Raw genomic sequence first — 17665 nt, forward strand, 5'->3', positions numbered from 1 at the left:
ATCTACGCGGGGTAACATTTCTAGATTGACCATGATTCTCACCAGATTCTTCTAAAGATCTCTGAGTTTCATCCTGAATGTCATCTTGAGCATTCTCTAGAGTTTGTTGTTCGACTCGAATTTCTTCGAGGTCTACTTTTCTCCCACTTGTCATTTTGGAAATGTGATCCTTCTCCAAAAAGACACCATCTCGAGCAACAAACACTTTGTTCTCAGATGTATTGTAGAAGTAATACCCCTTTGTTTCCTTTGGATAGCCCACAAGGATACATTTGTCAGATTTTGGATGAAGTTTGTCTGAAATTAATCGTTTGACGTATACTTCACATCCCCAAATCTTAAGAAAAGACACATTTGGAGGCTTTCCAAACCATAATTCGTATGGAGTCTTTTCGACAGCTTTAGACGGAGCTCTATTTATAGTGAGTGCAGCTGTATTTAGTGCATGTCCCCAAAATTCTAATGGAAGTTCGGCCTGACCCATCATTGACCTGACCATGTCTAGCAAGGTTCTGTTCCTCCGTTCTGACACACCGTTCCATTGTGGTGTTCCAGGAGGAGTCAATTCTGATAGAATTCCACATTCTTTCAGATGGTCATCAAATTCATAGCTCAGATATTCACCGCCTCTATCAGACCGCAGTGCCTTAATCTTCTTGCCTAATTGATTCTCTACTTCACTCTGAAATTCCTTGAATTTGTCAAAGGATTCAGACTTATGCTTCATTAGGTAGACATAACCATACCTACTGAAGTCATCAGTGAAAGTGATAAAGTAGCTGAAACCACCTCTAGCATTTGTACTCATTGGTCCACATACATCTATATGGATTAAACCCAATAGTTCATTTGCTCTTTCTCCAACTTTAGAGAAAGGTTGCTTTGTCATTTTGCCAAGTAAACATGATTCGCATTTACCATAATCCTCTAAGTCAAATGGTTCTAGAATTCCTTCTCTTTGAAGTCTTTCTAAGCGTTTCAAGTTTATATGGCCTAATCGACAATGCCACAGATAGGTGAGATCTGAATCATCCTTTTTGGCCTTTTTGGTATTTATGTTATATACTTGTTTGTCGTGATCTAATAAATAAAGTCCATTGACTAATCTAGCAGATCCATAAAACATCTCTTTAAAATAAAACGAACAACTATTGTCTTTAATTATAAAGGAAAATCCCTTAGCATCTAAGCAAGAAACTGAAATGATGTTTTTAGTAAGACTTGGAACATGGAAACATTCTTCCAGTTCCAAAACTAGCCCGGAGGGCAACGACAAATAGTAAGTTCCTACAGCTAATGCAGCAATCCGTGCTCCATTTCCCACTCGTAGGTCGACTTCACCCTTGCTTAACTTTCTACTTCTTCTTAGTCCCTGTGGATTGGAACATAAGTGTGAGCCACAACCTGTATCTAATACCCAAGAAGTTGAATTAGCAAGTATACAGTCTATAACGAAAATACCTGAAGATGGAACGACTGTTCCGTTCTTCTGATCTTCCTTTAGCTTCAAGCAATCTCTCTTCCAATGCCCCTTCTTCTTGCAGTAGAAGCATTCGGATTCAGAAGTGGGTTGACTGACCTTTCTCTTTGCAGATTTGGCGCCAGTTTGCTTAGTTGGGCTGGCTTTGTTGCCACCTTTCTTAGCATTCCTCTTCTTTCCAGATTTCTTGAACTTGCCCCCACGCACCATAAGCACATCCTGCTTATCACTTTTGAGCGTCTTTTCAGCGGTCTTCAGCATACCGTGAAGCTCAGTGAGCGTTTTGTCCAGACTATTCATACTGTAGTTCAGTTTGAACTGATCATACCCGCTATGAAGAGAATGGAGGATGGTGTCTATAGCCATTTCCTGAGAAAATTGCTGATCCAGCCGACTCATATTCTCAATGAGTCCAATCATTTTGAGAACATGTGGACTTACGGGCTCGCCTTTCTTAAGCTTGGTCTCAAGAATTTGCCTATGAGTCTCGAATCTTTCGACTCGAGCCAGATCTTGGAACATGTTCTTCAACTCACTGATGATTGTGAAAGCATCTGAGTTGATGAACGTTTTCTGCAGATCCGCACTCATGGTGGCGAGCATTAGACATTTCACATCCTTGTTGGCATCAATCCAACGATTGAGGGCTGCCTGAGTGACCCCGTCGCCTGCAGCTTCGGGCATCGCCTCATCTAGGACATACTCCTTTTCTTCCTGCATAAGAACTATTTGCAAGTTCCTTTGCCAGTCAAGGAAGTTTTTCCCGTTCAACTTCTCCTTCTCGAGAATTGATCGAATGTTGAATGAATTGTTGTTTGCCATATTAAAAACTACAATTGAAAAGAATAAACAAATAAATAACCATTCACAGTTTCTCTTAATAAACTTAAATTCTAGCATACATGCATAATTCAATGTTTATTAAGCATTTTATTCAAATTATGTGTTCCGGCAGGTGTGAATAAAATGATTCCAAGATCCTAAAATCATTGAAGAACTAAGCACAGTTTGTCGACTTAATCCTAGAACATCTTAGGTAAGCAAAAGCCTTTTGCTAATAGTCTAGAAACTATTCTTGGTTGATAGGTACGTCTAAGAACTTATTAGGTAAACCTATCGAATTTGCCACGACATAAAAGGACTCCTTACTTATATCGTTGAGTTTCACCAAAACTAACATGTACTCACAATTATTTGTGTACCTTGCCCCTTTAGGACCAATAAGTAACACCTCGCTGAGCGAAAACTATTACTAGATTGATGTAAAGGATATCCAAGCAAGTGTATATTTTGGCATGGCACCTTTTAACTCAATTTTTAAGTTTGGAACTTAAGGCTCTTACTATGTTGGTTAGATTTTAAGTGAACTAAAATCCTTAATCATGCAACATAATCAAGCTTTTGATCTCATGCATTTTAAGACATATTTAAAACAATAAATAACTTAAAACATGCATAAGATATTTGTGATCTAGTATGGCCCGACTTCATCTTGAAGCTTTGACTTCAAAGTCCGTCTTGAAAATCTCCGTGGGAGGCACCATTTTCTTCAAATAGGATAAGCTATAACTAATTACAACTATTTGATGGTTCGCAGACCATATTTGAATTGAAAAATAACTTTGGTACTTTAGACCAATTACATTCAAATTAATGGTACGCAGACCATATTTTCTATCCTATTTGGCCATACTAGTCACTTCATAACCTGCAAAACAGTACATATACAATATATACCATTCACCCATTCATTATCATGAATGGCCCACATAGCTGGTTAGTAAAACACATTATGCATCACGTAAACATTTGCAGCAATTAATCAAGGGCACCAATAATCTACCAATTATTCAGTCCTTATTAATTCTAATCAAGTTGTTTTAACCTTAAGGATTTGTAGACCTAATCAAGAGTTTATGACTAAAAAGCGCTCCCACTTAAACCAATAAATTCATATGCTTTACCAATTTTAAACATAAAAATGTATTTCTAGTCTAACCGGAAACATACAAATTTAATTAAAATTTAAAGCTCATATAAATTTATAATTGAATCCAAAAAGTTTAATTTAATTTCAGTCGCATTTAAATTAATTCATGATTTTAATTTTAGTAAAATAATTAGAATAAATAACATTTATTATAATTATAATATTCAAAATTAAAATCCAAGAAAATAATTTAAATTATTAATTTTAAAATTAATTAAAATTACGTGAACTGAAATTTTCAAATTAAACATTCAAAACGATCTAATCGTAACGCAAACACCCTACGCGTAGCACGCCCATGGGCCGCACGCACACAGCCATTGCTGGCCATGTGCGCGCAGCCCATGCGCTCGTCGCATAGCTGCTGCATCCCTATCGCAAGCCTCCGCACGCATTGGTGCTCGCTGCGCGCGCCAGCGCTCATCGCACGCGGGCTATCGCTCGCAGTGCGCGCGCGACATCGCTCGCTGGGCGCGCGAGCCATCGCTCGCTGGGCGCGCGAGCCATCGCTAGCTGGGCGCGCGACATCGCTCGCTGGGCGGGCGACATCGCTCGCTGTGCCCGCGAGCAATGCTAGGCGCAGCGCTCGTGGCACGCGAGCTTGCGCTCGCTGCGCGCGAGGCTGCGCGCTCTTGTGCGAGGCAGCGCGCGTTGTGGCGCAGCTCGCTTGCTGCCCACACGCGACTGCCTTGGCTCGCCCTACGCCCATGCCCATTCGTCCATTGGTCGTGGCACACGACACAAGGCAGGGCTGCTGCCTTGTGCTCGTGCACTACGCCCTTGCTCATTGCATTCGTGCCGCATGGGCGACGAGCTCCCTTGCTCGTCGTCGCATGCCCGCATTATACAACACCCCTTAAGTGTAACACGAAGCGTCCATTGCTTCGTGCTTGCAAGTTATATGAACGAATCGCATAAAAATTTAAAATATATATTTAAAATTAATGACAAATTAATAAATAATATTAATTTCATAATTTTAGGGCGAAAAATCGAAAATTTATTATCCAATTGATTTCCGATTGTTATGGATTCAAGTCTAGGTCATAAAAATTTAAAATTTATCGTAAATTTACAATTTTTATGGTGGTTTTTAATCATAGGTTTCTAATTAAATTACAATTAATTATGAAAATCAAATTAATTCTAAATTATTCTAATTTTCAACAAATTAATCATAATTACAAATTAGATTGCATAATTAACAAGACTAGGCATTCAAACTTGTTAAACATATGCAGTAGGTCAATCAAAAATTCAAGATTTATCAACAAGAATCGCAAATATTTAATTTAACATCTTAAATTTACGAAATTTTGCATTCGAAAAACTAAAACCTTTGAAAAGTCATAGTTAGGCTTCGAATTTGAGAATTCTGGGTTCGGCAGAAAAATACTATTTTTGTCAAAATTTTAGAATGCCTTTTACATGCGGAATTGACACAAAAATCACTCAATTCGGATGAGTAACGAAGAAACTGCCGAAAAACTGCCGAAAAACTGCGTACGTATAATTAAATAAACGCAATTTGCAATTAATTAACAATTACGAAAATTAATCACCCCTTTTAATTCTTGCAAATTTGTAATATTTAACCATGTTCATGCAATTTAGATTATGAAAATAATAAGGGGCTCGTGATACCACTGTTAGGTTATGATACATATGACAATTCATAAATCATGCGGAAAAACCATAAACCCAGGAAAACATATTATTTACACATAATCATTTAGCATAGATTAGATGCATACTCTTTGTTGCGTGCCTTCCCTAGCTGCGCCCGAACCGAACAAGAACAAGTCTTTAGGACTCCAAGTGTCGTCCCTCCGTAGATAGTCCACAGCACGTCCGGATCCGCCTTAAGATTGACCAACTAGAATCGCCCTTAAGGTACTATTATTTTCGGCACTTTATAGGCAAATGTGTGACTGAATTTTTCTCTCAAAAACTCACTTTGAATACTTTGAAACTTGTGTTATAAATTGTGAGCCCTAGCCTCATATTTATAGCGGTATGGAAAGGGAATCGAAATCCTATTCAGATACAAATTAATTAAACCTAGAATCCTACAAGAACTCTAATTTAATTAATTTATCAAATAGAATTAGGAATTTAATCATTAACCGAACTCTGCATGTTTTAGGAAACGTGCACGAACACAAACACTTGCACACACACGCACGGCAGCCACGATGGGCCCCCATGCGTGCGCGCGAGCAGCAGCCCACGCAGCGCCCGCGCGCGCTGCGCGCTGCGCGTGCTGTGCGCGCTGTGCGCGCTGTGCGCGCTGTGCGCTGCGCGTGCTGTGCGCGCTGCGCGCTGTGTGCAGCCTGCTGGGCCTGGCCTTGCGCTGGGCCTGGCGTGGCTGTTTGTGCGGCGCGCTTGGCTTGCTGGGCGATGGCCTGGCTTCGTGCTGGGCCTCGTCCGGCAGGCCTCGTCCGATGCTTATTCGTACGATGCGCTTCCGATTAAATTTTCCGATTCCGGAATTCATTTCCGATACGAACAATATTTAATATTTCCGATTCCGGAATTAATTTCCGTTTCGAACAAATATTTAATATTTCCGTTTCCGGAATTATTTTCCGATTCCGGTAATATTTCCGATTCTGACAATATTTCCGTTTCCGGCAATATTTCCGATTCTGGCAATATTTCCATTTCCGATAATATTTTCCGACACGTACCATGTTTCCGTTTCCGGCAACATCTACGACTTGGATAATATTTATATTTCCGATACGATCCATATTTCCGTTTCCGGCAATATCATCGTTTCCGGAGTATTCATTCCTTGCCTGTGACGATCTTAGCTCCCACTGAAACCAAGATCCGTCGGTTCCGAATATTCATAGATGGAGTATTTAATGCTATTAAATACTTGATCCGTTTACGTACTATTTGTGTGACCCTACGGGTTCAGTCAAGAGTAAGCTGTGGATTAATATCATTAATTCCACTTGAACTAAAGCGGCCTCTAGCTAGGCATTCAGCTCACTTGATCTCACTGAATTATTAACTTGTTAATTAATACTGAACCGCATTTATTAGACTTAACATAGAATGCATACTTGGACCAAGGGCATTATTTCCTTCAACACATACATCCAGACCGCCATCCCATGAGTAAAACAATATATCTGCAGGACGAAGAGCTCCAACTCTCACTAGTCAGCCCAACATCAACCTCCTTGCGAGCAGAAATCCTCGACCGATAGCAAATATCCAAAAGGGTATCACGAACAACATTATGTCGATGTTTGATACCCACAATCCCAGCACAAGACACGGCATGATCCCCATAAATGTCCCCCGCGAAAACCCGAGAGCAAGCAGAACACGGCGTCGAATCAGAGAACAACGGAATACCCAACCGATAGCAAAGAACCGAACGATAAGTCTTACCGTTCATAGTCTGGCCAAGCCCCGAGATGGGGACTGCCCGCAACCAAGCTGAGGAGTGATCCCCCTGCTGTGATTTCCATAGGGCAACAAGACGCGAAGATAAGGAGTAGGCGGATTCCGCATCAGCAGTAATCTTCGTGAAATATATGTCTGCCAATTTCTTCATGAGAGTGGGGGCAGCGATCTCACTAGGGCTACGCATAAGGTCGGTCTTCACGGTCCTATTGAAAAGACCAAGAGCATCATCAAAGGCCGGTCCCGGACCATCAACACCTGAAACCCGAAGAAGCGAATCCTGCAAACCAGAAGACTGCAAACGGGATGCAAGAAAAGCATAATGCCGAACATCACTAGCAGAATAAACACCCAATCCTCCATAAGAATAAGGCAAGGTGGCAAGGCGCCATTGCCAGTCACTGAACCCAGGTCCCGAAGCAGTCACGATGTGCTCTAAAGAAGCCCGCAGAGCCACATCAAAAGATAATTGGGCCGCTTCGAAAAGATGAGGCGGACAAGTGCGCATAGCAAAGTAGAGTTTAGAAACTCCAGTACACGCACGAAGAAGCAACAACTCACACTGGGGATCATTAAGCTTGGCTACAACATCCATCAACACAACAGTCTTCGACACACGCTGCGAAACCAACCCCTTACAAAAAGAGGAATCCGTACTGACTGGGCCACCAAGCAACTTAACACCAAGCGCAGGACGAGCAATATCCGTAGGAAAGACACCCTCTAGACGACTGCGTGGGTCCTTCGAAGGCCAGAAAACCTCCGTGTTCTCAACATTAACATGGAGACCTAAACGAGGACCCTCCACCAAAATCAACTCCAAGACCTGTCCAACCACCAAAGTGTCACCAACGATAGTGCCATCGTCCAAGTACCAAGCCTGAAGAGATAGATCAAATGAGTCTCTGATTCGACACACCAATGGATGTAGAACCAGAGAAAAAAGCAAAGGGCCGAGAGGATCCCCTTGCTGCACACCCTGACAAGACCACAAGGTATGCTCCCCATAATACAACCGCGCTGGAGAAGAGTAACAGAATTCAACCCAACGCGAAAGAGCAGGACAATGGAGCCGAACCTCACGCAACAAAGCCGATCGATCAACTAAATTGAACGCATTCTAAAAATCCACCAATAACATAGATAGGCCAACATCGGCCCCACGAGCCTCAACCAACCGATTGACAGCATGGAGAATGGCCTCACCACCTGCTGGAACCCCAACTCCAAACTGAAGACCTCCAAAGTAGTTTCCTAAACGCGGACCAATCAAAGCAGCCCCGACCTTAGAAACAAGTCGCCTCCAAATAGTGCCCACAGCAATAGGCCGAATACCCCCACCAGGCTTAACAAGTGGCGTAAGAGGAGCACTTGCAATGTATCCTCCAAGCTCGGCAGGACACTTTCCAGCAAGAAAGAGATTAACTACCTGAGTGATAGCATCCACCAACTCATCAAAAACAGCTACAGCAGCACCACCCAAGCAATCCAAAAGGTGTTGAGCACGCAAGCCATCTCTACCGCACGAAGTACCACGCGGAAAGCCCTTAATCTACTCCAAAACAACAGCGGAGGAAGTAGTAAGGTGATGATCAACAGGGATATCCGGTAAGGTAGGGACCGGAACGGAAGGGTGCTTTGCTTGCAAATCTGCAAGAGTAGCATCATTGTAAGGGGCAAGACCTGAGGAAGAAAGAACCCTAACGGCAGCAGTGTAGTGACCGTCAGAAATCTTTCTCTTGCATTGCTGAATATTACGCTCCGCCAAATCATGATCTTCGTCAACATCCAATAGAGGGGGAGACACGCTAGCCAATGTGTCTATGACAAGTTGCTCAGAACCACCAGGCACACCCCAAGAACGAATAGCAGAAGTGATACTCTCTTCCTGCTGTCGACGCCTAACACCGGAGGAACACTCACGATTACTTCGTGGAGAAAAATTCTTGAGGACACAAAGAGGTAACACGAGCAACTGAACCCAACAGGCGATGTCATCTGGCCTGCAAATCACCTTATCAAGAGCCCCTTTCAGAACTCGCGAAAAACCCAAACGACATTTGGGAGGGATGGATTTCACCGAACGCAGCCGCTTAGACCATAAAGTGTTTAGAAGAGCAACATCAAAAGAAAAATGATGTTCTCGAGGCGCATCAGAAGTAGACAGCTCGGAAGCAGGAGCTTGTGGTTTTTGAATACCGTAGAGAGTAAAACGAATAGTACCATCCCCAGAATCAGGAGGGTCCACAAAAACCACACTAGAACCACTGCCATGTCGACACCTAATACGATGAGTATGCGTCCTGAAACAATCTCCACATAGCCAAATTCCCATACGACGAAAGGTCACCTCAGCCGTAGTAAAAACCTGCAAATTGGTAGTAAGGGAATGACGGGTTACATCCCGCACACCAGTGCAACAATGACGATCCCGTAAGTGAGTGATCAGAGAACTCCTCACCAAACCACGCCCACCTCCATCCTGGCACCCGCTAAGACCCACAAAAGGGCAATGAAACTTCTCCACGGAAACCGCCATATCAAAGCACTTCAACAGCACACTTGATAACCTCAACACACACCAACAATACCAACACCAAGCGCGCACTTGATAACCTCAACACACACAAACAATTCCAACACGAAAGAGCAACAACTCAAGCTTCCCAGCACACGAAAGCAATCAAACACCAAACTCCAAAACAACTGCACAACAACAACGCATAATCTGACCAAACTAAATGCAAGAACCTGAAACGGACTCCCGAATTGCCAGGAACTGAACCCCAAACACTCTCGAATTGCAGGAAACTGAACGCACTTGCCGGAGAACGAACCCCCTTTGCCGGAAACTGAAATTGAGGCCTTTGCCTTTGCCGGAAACTGAACGCCTGAACTTGAAATGAACCGGAAAAAGGCTGCGAATTCCCGTCGTTACCCTAAACAGCCCGCTATCACCTGTTGAAACTGAAACCACCTGTAACCGCCGGCAAAACACCACCCGTAACCGCAGGCAAAACAATACCGCTTGTCCGTCTGATACTTGACAACCGTCGTCGGACACCACCGACAACAACGCCGAATTCCCGTCGTTACCTTAAACAGCCTGCTATCACCCGTTGAAACTGAAACCGCCTGTAACCGCCGGCAAAACACCACCCGTAACCGCCGGCTAAACAATACCGCCTGTCCGCCTGATATTATTATTATTATTATTATTATTATTATTATTATTATTATTATTATTATTATTATTATTATTATTATTATTACCATTATTATTATTATTATTATTATTATTAGTATTATTATTATGGGTGGTTACAACTTATTTTGAGTTTGATTATTTGTTGTTTCCTGTTTTACATTTTATTTAATTGTCAGTTTAATTACTTTCCTTTTTCTTATTCGATTGATATTGTTTTTCTTTTCTTTTATTTTTCTTTTGTTTAGTCAATTATACTCCTTTCCTTTTTCAATTGTTTCCAAAATGGGAGAATAACTGAGAGAGGTTTTGGAGCCCTCACATTAACCACCACTCTACTTTAATAATACTAGTCTTATACGCACGAGATGCGTGCGAGATTATATAAAATTATATTTATTACAGTAAATCACCATAAATAATACACAAGAAAAAAATGTTCGGAAAGTTCACCTAAAAAAAAGTTAAGACATCATCTCTATTTAAAAAAATCTAAATAGTAACACAATTTAATATTTCATGCCCTTACACATTGAAAAATCTAAATTGTAATACCAAAGTACATAAATTAAACATATAAAATAGTGTCTTTCACTTTTTTCTTTTGCTTGTAATATATTTACTTCACCACATGCATTCCTCCGCCCAACTGTATTTGTCGTCCTTTTTTATCCCTCCACTTCGACCTTCGATCTTGCATACCTTGATATTCATTTTCGTCCATAATAAAGCTCCAGAACTACACATGTAGAGAATTATTTTATCAATATTATAATATTATTTTTCAATCAAATAATCTTTCATCGGTTATTTTAATCAAACTCGGGAACTACACATATGGAGAATTGTTTTATCAAAATTATAATATTGTTTTTTAGTCAAATAGAAAAGTCAATGCCCTAGAAACTTCCGTCTCCATCATCAACTATATCTCTGTATGCAAATTCTTAGCTCTCACATCATTTCCACCAAATTCCATACTCTCACAAATCCAATTACATACAGAAACTCTTTTATCCAAATACCAGCATATTTTACCCACTAAATCAAATTCCCAAAATCTACCAAATTCCAACTTTGAACTTTTCTGCATGAATTCAGGAGGGAAATATACTTATATGTATAGGCATGGCGCCTACGGCCTACCAGAGAAACGACAATGTGGAGTAGGGATGGACGATGGTGTGGAGTTTGAGGGATGAACATGATATTATGTTTTTTTGGATTGTATAGATCGACTTACATCACGTTTACTTGTGGAAATCATCAATTACGGAAAATGATATGGGCAAATGTCATAAGTTTGGGGATATTTATTTGATTAACGTTTTAACTTTTACAAAGATATTTGTAATGGAGACATATTTTAGAAAAGCTTGTATTATTGCTTCCTCAGATGAAAAGAGAGAGATTTCATGCGTGATCGTAGCTGCCAATTAAGTAACTTTTTTTTCCCAGCTTTTGACTTAATATTCTCCTTTCTTGCTAGTTGCAGGAATTTTGACTTTTTGCACAATCTTGATTCTATGCGTTAGACTTCCATAATGGGTGATTAGCATTAAATAGTTTGATTTTTAAATTAATTTAATTATCATTTTTTAAATCTATTTTATAGGAGACATTTAAGGGTGTTTTTAACTTTTTAATCAGCAAAAACAATGTTTGTTAGTCACAATTCACAAAGGTATTTGACACTTTTTATCAGAAATAATATATGGATACATAATACGGAGTACATTCTTTAAAAGTATATGGGTAAACCATTTTATTTCCCTTATGAATAAAGGGGATTTTGCATAGCACATATACTTTGGCATAGGCATTTTGATTAAAAAAAAAAAGTGTTGAAATTATTTATTGCTCAAAATCTATAATTTTTTTCTACAATCCTTGGAAGAGTTTTAGGAACAAAGTGGTTAAACTGCTGCAATCAATATTTTGAAAAGCAAATGATTGTTATCAGATGAAACTTCTAGAATTAGACTTGAATTTAAAAATTGTCCATCAATAAGGTTTAGATTATTATATTACTTGAATTTAAAAATAGTTCATCGATAGCGTTTTTTGCTATAACTTTTAAGTTTATACCATGCCCTACTAGAAACCATTTAAACCCACATTTTAAAGTTAAATAAGAGTAAAATCCGACATGGTTTGAATGAATAGTTTTTCTAAACAAAGTACCATCTATATAATTAAAGCAAAGTGGTGGGTAATGACTAATGAGTGATGAACAAACCCTAAATACTCCCCTCTCAGTCATGCCACGTCATACCCTCTCAAAAGGCAACCAATCTATTCATATATATTCAATCACGCAAGAAAAAAGGAGAAAAAAAAGGAAATTTCATAAAAAAAAATATAATTTAGTAGCTAGATTAATCAAAATTTCATACCTTAAAAATTATAAACTAACTTAATTAAAGTTAAAGTTTCTGAAATCTAAAAAATACCCGCAGGAAAGAAATAGTATAGTTTGCGAAATGAACCTAATTAAAAAAAGTACTACATCTTACGTTTAGTAGCCTATAACAATTAAAAAGAATAAGATGTACGGAATGATACACACTATACACAATAGGGAAGAAATAATATAGCTTCACTCTCCATAATACAGACGATCTCCAACAAAATCACAAAAACTTAAATCCTTATGATAGAACTTTCAAATTAGAAATTTTGTTTTGTTAGAATTTTAAAAGTATACAAGTAAAGTTATCTTCCAAAATCTTCGGTTCAATCTCTAACAAATCACAACCTCGCCCGGCCTCCTACAAGAGGTGAGTAGAAATTTCATCTTATGTCTCATGATTATCATAGAAGTGAAAAATAAAAACAAATCATAATCTTAATCAAAACCACATAATTAAAGGAACATACCATAAATCTCTTTCTAATATAGATTTGGTTTTTTAGTGATACTAGTGAAGTGTACGTGCATTGCACATGATTCTTCTTTAATAAACAACAAATATTTTTGAGTAATATTGGTGTTATTTTTCACAAAAAGTAATATACTTATATATTTTAAGAAAAAGAAACTAAAAGAAAATGCACATCCCTCATATGAATTATTCATGAGATAAATCAAAACTTGACAATTAAGTACTCGATCCGTACATGATATTTAGGTAAAATAAAACTGTAAAAATTCTTTCGGAAGCTTGGACTACAATCTACATGATGTTTCTCAATTCGAAGTTACTCGATTCGTTTAAATTCTTTAACCGATAATTTCACCAATTTTGACAATTATATTCGATGAATCCACTCATCATTTAAATGCTCCTTAAATTGAGTATTCAACTACTATTTTCATTTAAATATTTTGAATTATGCATATATATCCGTGTACGATGTTATTTTATGCCACACAAGCAAGAATAACGCAAAAGAATTGATTTGAAAATGTTTTTAACGTAAATGAGTAAGTTAAATCGATCACGTACTCTTAATAATCATACTCTTACATCAAAACAAAAAAGAAATTAATTGTTAAAAGTAATATGGATTTGGCAATATACTCCGTACTTATTACACCTGATAAGTTATTTGGGAAAATGAGTGTCATAGAGAACCTTATTACGTCAATGTAATATGGATTATTTGACCAATAAGTAATAGGCATCCAAAAAGCTCAACATGGCATTACAATGAGGTTCTAAAGAATTGATAATGAGATAAATATTACGACAAGAACACCCTCATAACTTACTTTTGAAGCTTAATTAAATTAGGCCTTGAACTACATTAAGGGTATGTGTTAACAAATAAATTTTCTAAATGCACATAAAACCTTCTTTGACTAAGTCTATGCGGATATATATGTACTACTGATACTATTTTAATCCTAATGCTTACTGTATATCATGGAGAAAATAGTTTCTCAAGGAGAAGGAAAGTGCATTCTACTTATAGTCTTAATGAGGTTCCACGCCTAAAACTAATTGGTTGTAGTAAGAGTAACTCATGTGTCTTATAAATTGGTATTTTCTCTCATATTTCTCTAAAGTGGAACAACTTATCCGTGGGTAGTGAATTTCAACGACCCAAATTTAATATGGATAATTTAGTTTTGACGAGAGAACTTAAGTACTGCGTAGTACAATATAATAAACCAAATAAGGGGCAAAATGGGCAAAAAAAATGATGCAAAACAAATAGAAAGTTTCGGCTTTTTTATATATAAGAATATTTTCGAAACAGTGCTACAATCTCTATTATATAATTTGAAGAGTTGAAGTTATTTTAGTAAATTCACTTTTGGTGTCCGCCTTGAATTACTAAAATACCCTCCACACTTATAAAATAGAGAACATAAAGAACAATCTACCCAATAAGAAAAGCACAAAGAAACATTTTAACCAATCTAGCCCCTTCAATAAATTCTTACCGTTTTAATCAATCTGTTTATATGCGCTCGACTCTATCTAAAATATTTGTTTCTTATATTCGCATGCAGAGTATATATTTTACATATTATTTCAAGTTTAAATGCAACAACACAAATCAATACCTAGTATTTAAAAATCCAAACCACCCATGACATGGTGACATTTGGCATCTCCTCCCTTTGTTCCTCTTTTTATTTTTAAAATCCACTTATGACACGTGGCATCCTCATTTCCTTTTTTATATAAGAAAAAAACTTTATGATTATACATAGATTTATGGAAAATACTTCACCTTCATTATCTCTCTAACTTTCTTCAACCTTCAAAAATGACAAAGTTAATTCATACAGTTTCATTCAAATTCATTAATTCATTCATTCATTAGGTTTTTAGTAATTTTAAAATCATTAATTAGTTAACCAATCAATTTATAAGTGGATGAATTTGAAAAGGTAGGAGTTTATGGATATAATTAGTTTTTATACCCACAACCAATTTTCATTCGGGTTCTCCATTGCAACAATCTTAATCTTTTGTTCATAATTTTTTCCAAGAAGTTTACAAGGTGGGTGCATTTTATTCTTCAAATCTAAAATTGTTCGAAATCGGTGCAAGGGTTCTCTTAATTGATTTTATATAATCTTATTTTAGTTGAGGTAAAATTTTCTTCCCTATATTTTTCTTTTTTTAATCCATTTTAAGCATAATGATATCTTTCGCTCTAATTTGTTTCTAGATTCATGCTATCTACCAATTTTTGCTATGGTTCTGATTTGAATTAAGGTTGTTAGTTTTTTCTTTGATCTGTTAGTTTAGATTCTTTCACGAACAATAATAGTGTTGTGACACATTTCTTGAAAAAGATAAATTAAAGCTAAGGAGTTTATTGAGTTCGTTTGCAGGTTTGTTGTTTTCCTACTATGATCTTTCTAATTATTAAGTAGTTGTTTGTTATTAAAGCCACTAAAGTATCATTTCTGAATTTTGTTCAATTGGGTTCAATATCATGTTCTGCTAAATTTGGTAAATCCATAACAATCGGCATATTTGATGTAATTTGTTTGGACGGGATGAATTAGACAAATTTGATTCTCATTAATAGATACACGGTGAGTAACATGAACATAATAATCCTAATGACTCGAGGTGGTGAAAATTATTAGGTGCAACCAAGGTTATTTTTATATTCTACGAGATGGGAATTGAATGTCATTTGTCTTTAATAATAATACGACTTTAAGTGGGCAGTAATGACGTCATGAGTCTACATTTCGTTCAAGCATTTCATCGAACATTTTATGGACATGATGTAAACAACCATTTTAAGCGTAAAAGTGGAAAACACTGAGTGAGTAAAGAGGCTGGAATATAAGCCGGATTTTATGAAATTGAGAACATGACAATATAACCTCTTTTAGAGATTTCAGGTGCATTTAAATTCTAATGGCAAAAGCAAGATTTTACAGCAGGTGGAAAATATGAGCATCAACTTCTTTTTGTGACCAAAACGTCACATTTTTCATTTAAAATTTTATGGTTTATGATATACGAAGTATTTAGTTTTAATTCGAGACATAGGAGATGCTCTATTGGCATGATTTTTACGTAATATATGTAGTAGCATGTATGATTAACTATGTTTTCATCATACTATGAAAAAAACAATGTTTTCATCAATGGTAAATATATGAATGTGAAGACTAATAATAAAGTGTGCGAAAGAAAGGAAACTACAACCACACAAAAACACATAAAAGGATTTTTTCGTTAAAAATATTTTAAAAAAAATTCTTCTTCCTATAATCAGCACGTTCATCGAACGGGCCAAAAAGCTAGTTTGTTTAAATATTGACACACGTGTGCCACTTTCAAAGAATCGTGTTAATAACAGTACATTCGCAAATAAATGTTTGAAACGTCTCTTATCTTGCAACAACATTGTGAGTAAGACATCTATCTCTATTCTATAAAGGAACAGCCGAGGTCTTTTCAGTAATTATGCTTTTCGTGTCCCCCAATTAAAAGACTAAAATACCCCTACACAGTTCTACAGTTTAATTGCACTACAAACCTTAAAGTAACGCCCAAAATCAATCCTTTTTATCTCAATTACCAAAGTTGGTGTTGATTGATTGATTAAATCAGGAAATAAATGAAAATAAGGAAAGAAAATATTACAATTATTGCAGTTGCCAAATAAAACGGCAGTTGCCAAATAAAACGAAAAATATTACAAATCAAAAAAAAAAAAATACAGTTTTTCTAATTAACTGTAGAAGCCGTGAAAACAAAAAAACCTACAGAAACCAGAAACCAGAAGAAGAAAATTTCCAGAAACCACAAAACAAAAAACCTATCCCAAATCTACTGCCGCGCTGATTCTCAGTAGAAAACTAGAAGAAATTCGTTCTCAAAAGAACCACATCACCGTTCTTTCTTCTTGAAGTCGCTCCGACACGTAAGTACACTTTTCGTATGAATCCTTGCAAAAAAATACAAACAGAAATTAAACAATTTTTCTATAATAATAATTCATAAACTTTTATGCATAACCATTAAGAAACAAAAATTAAACAATTAATTTTTTAACAAATTCGTGATCGAATATCTAATTTAATTTAATTGTATGGGAATTCAAATCTGTGTATGCATAAAAATACAAGGAATGTTATACGCATAACAATATCATTTTTATGTATACACGACTATAAAAAATAAAAACATAAATTAAATTTGTGAATTTATGCATAAAACAAATGTTCTTTTCTAATATTGTTGCGCTTATTTATTTTGCAGATTTCAAAATATACGGTAGGTTATATTCTTGCTTTTATAGATTTTAATTAATTATTTTATATTTTAATTTATGCATTTTGTTAAATAATCTCTCATAATTTTTTTATTTTTTAATTGCAGATTTCAACAACGAAGGTTTGTGATATCATAAATTTTTGTTATTAGAATTATGATTTTAAATATAATCGACTTACATTTGTTTTAATGCAGAATTTAATTGGGGTTTGAAGTTCATACCGAGGTGCAACGACCAACAACATACGGTAAATTCTTAATCTTTAAAATCTGGAAGGAAAACTAAACACCTAATCTTTCAGATCTTTTCTTTCCCAAATCTAAGATTTTTTTCATTTTTTTGATAAATTTATAGTACTCTT

This window comes from Spinacia oleracea, chromosome 2, assembly GCF_020520425.1.
Source record: "Spinacia oleracea cultivar Varoflay chromosome 2, BTI_SOV_V1, whole genome shotgun sequence".
Classification (NCBI taxonomy): domain Eukaryota; kingdom Viridiplantae; phylum Streptophyta; class Magnoliopsida; order Caryophyllales; family Amaranthaceae; genus Spinacia; species Spinacia oleracea.